Source organism: Manis javanica, chromosome 15 (genome assembly GCF_040802235.1).
Source record: "Manis javanica isolate MJ-LG chromosome 15, MJ_LKY, whole genome shotgun sequence".
NCBI classification, from domain to species: domain Eukaryota; kingdom Metazoa; phylum Chordata; class Mammalia; order Pholidota; family Manidae; genus Manis; species Manis javanica.
The window spans coordinates 24,759,459-24,762,647 of record NC_133170.1 but is presented as its reverse complement, the minus strand read 5'-3'; the positions used below and the strand labels follow the sequence as shown (position 1 = coordinate 24,762,647).

Sequence of the window (3,189 nt, the reverse complement as noted above, 5' to 3'; positions counted from 1 at the left end):
ATGATGTGCATTTGGTAAAATTAAAAAAATTTTTTAAAGAGTCATGATAGAGTCTAGTGCCCTCCCCCTCCCGCCCCTGCCCCACGCCACCTGTGTCACCGCCACCTCGGGACTGGCTGTATGATTAGGCCACAATCTTCAATGAGTAAACATATTCCTCAGTTCTGTGGTGTTCTTGGTCACACATTTATGGAGTTTCTGAAGGGCAGTGGAGATTACTGCCAGGCACAGCACAACCTCTATGCAGACAAGTGAACTGTAAAAATTCATTACTACTCCACCAAGAAGCCCCTGTAAGAGTGGTTAACCTGGACACAGAAGTGTTGAATTGAAATCCACAAAACATTTTACAAGAGTTCTGACCTGGATGGGATAAACCTCAGTGCACTTCCTTTCTGTTGCCTCAGTATTACTGGATTGAAGAATTGCTACTTCTTGTTAGGAGGTTCATTTCATTTCCCATTATTCCCAACTTCATACCCAAAGCACTGAGAATTTCAAGTGGAGTATACTGAAGTAGACATGGTTTCTTTCCATCATTTCTGTATTCAGTTTTTTAAATTGTTTCATAACCTTACTGAGTGTTTTTTTTTTTAACTAAATTAACATGGCTCGAATGAACCGCCCAGCTCCTGTGGAAGTCACAAACAAGAATGAGATTTCTTATTACACACAACCCAACCAATGCAACCCTAAACAAATTCATAGAGGAAGTTAAGAAGTACGGAGTTACTACAATAGTAAGAGTATGTGAAGCAACTTATGACACTACTCTTGTGGAGAAAGAAGGTATCCGTGTTCTTGACTGGCCCTTTGATGATGGTGCACCACCATCCAATGAGATTGTTGATGACTGGTTAAGTCTTTTAAAAATTAAGTTTCATGAGGAACCTGGTTGTTGTATTGCTGTTCATTGTGTTGCAGGTCTCGGAAGAGCTCCAGCGCTTGCTGCCCTGGCATTATTTGAAGATGGAATGCAATACGAAGATGCAGTACAGTTCATAAGACAAAAGTGACGTGGAGCTTTTAACAGCAAGCAGCTTTTGTATTTGGAAAAATATCATCCTAAAATGCAGCTGTGCTTCAAAGACTCCCAACGGTCATAGAAACAACTGTTGCATTCAATAAAACTGGGGTGTGTGATACCACTGCCTTGGACATGGAACTTGAGAAAGGAACTTGTCATACATATTAGCCAACATGTTGGCTTGGTGAAAAAGGCTAATGAAGCTTGCATAGGAATCTTGAAGAGAGTTTTACCAGGCCACAAGCTTGACAGAATTGTAACCTCTATGGGCTACAGTCAACCTACTTGGACACTTAGCAAAAGCTTCTTGCTGTTCAGCACTTAAGACGTGCTTATCATTTCTACCAGTTCACCCTTCCTGAAATCAGGTAGCATTGAGTTATGTCTTTAAATTTATTCCCATGCCAGAATCTTAACAACATATAAAAAACTTAGATTAGGTGCTAAAATACTCAGCACAATACTCGTATATTTTTAGTATGATACAGAACTAAAATCCCAGGAACTATGAATACTCTGGACCTTAAGTGGTTTATTCCATAAGTGTTTTCAAACATAGAAAATAGAGCCAATATGGTTATTTGCCTGCTCACTTTATGTTTACATCTCCCACATTTGTACCAGTGTACATCAGGTTTGCTCAACTTTTTTTTTTAAAACAAGTCTTACAGTGATTTTTTAATGTCTTTCTCTAAATATCACTTTGTGCTATTATGGAAAACCTCCATTTTGAAAACCTACATCATACAGAAGCACATGTCTTTAGCATCCCCAGACAAAAAAGCCTTACAGTTAATTTTAGTGTTTGTACTTTGGGGTGCAACTTACAGGGAGGGCCTGAAAAAAAGATGGGAGGCTATTAAGTATTTTTAGTAAAATGTTGCCTTTGTCTTGTGCAGAATATGTAGAATGTGCTCTTTAATTTAGTAAATATTTTTTCAAAAGGTAGAGATGCTTTGTCATTATAGCTAAAACAATTCTTAATTATAAGATTTCCAAAATTCTTGTAATTTTTTTCAGTTATCTGAAGTTGTTTACCAACTTACTTTTGTTTGAAGTGTGATTTTTTTTTCCCTTTCTCTTCCTAACCTCTCTTGTAAAAAAAAGAAGTGGGTTTCTGCTAATGAATTGAGCAGACATCTAATATTTTATATGCCTTTTGAGCTGTGTGACTTAATATTTGGATACTTGATAATTTGTTTTATTATGTAACTGATAAAATGGTAATGTGTATTAATGTTAGTTCAACCATATATTTATACTGTCTGGGAATGTGTGGTTATAGTTCTGTGGGAGAAATAATTTGTCAGTGTTCACCAGCTTGTAAAAATCTAGTGAAAAAGCTTAAACATCTAAATAAATAATGAAATCAAAAAAAATTTTTTTAAGAAAAGCAGGGGCTACCAATAGCAGCCCACAGCAGGATAGAACACAGTTGAGTGACCTGCTCTGCAGACAGACCCAGATGATTTCACCACTGCTGAAACTAACAGCTGCAGCAGACCCCATGCAGATTTTACCAGCTTTTGTCCAACAGGTATTCATATTTGTTGATGCAGCCACCTTACTATCTCCCTACAACACCCACCTCCACTGCTGTCCTCATTGGACCCCTTGAACCAAACTGGCAACAAATGCAGCCCTCTGCAGATGCACAAATACAAGATGCCAGCACAGACCCCAGCAGCTGACCTCAGATATCATGTGCACACTGGAGGCTAGCTTATCCAGCGGTGTATGTGCTTGCCACCAGCTTCCACTACAGCACTGCACACCACAAGGGGGAGGCACATGGTTGCCAGTGAGCCGATAGCTGGCTCCAGTTCTTGCTGCCTACTCTGGCCCACACCACTGTGTTTCTGCAACTGGCCCCTGCCATTTCACAAGTGCCTACAGCTGGTTCCTGAAGCCAAGTGTGTTCCACCACCAGCTCCAGCCACCACTACAGCCTGGAAACACTGCTGAGGATCCCAAAAGCCCTTTAAGCTTTTGTGGATGCCCTTAAATATTCACCAAGGATCACACAGTTGTCATCACTGTAGACTCCACCAGCCTTAGCCAAAGACAAAAAGACATATTGTGGCTCCTTCAGACCAGTGCAACTAAACACCCCAACACTTGGCACCTTGCACCACTAGACCTGGGGTCACAGCACACACTAG

At 40.2% G+C, this 3,189-nt stretch overlaps 1 pseudogene; it reads left to right on the top strand.

The window, feature by feature from the left end:
* Positions 1-607: 607 nt before the first annotated feature.
* LOC140846480 (protein tyrosine phosphatase type IVA 1 pseudogene) lies at positions 608-2,868 on the top strand (annotated as a pseudogene).
* The last annotated feature ends 321 nt before the right edge of the window (positions 2,869-3,189 follow it).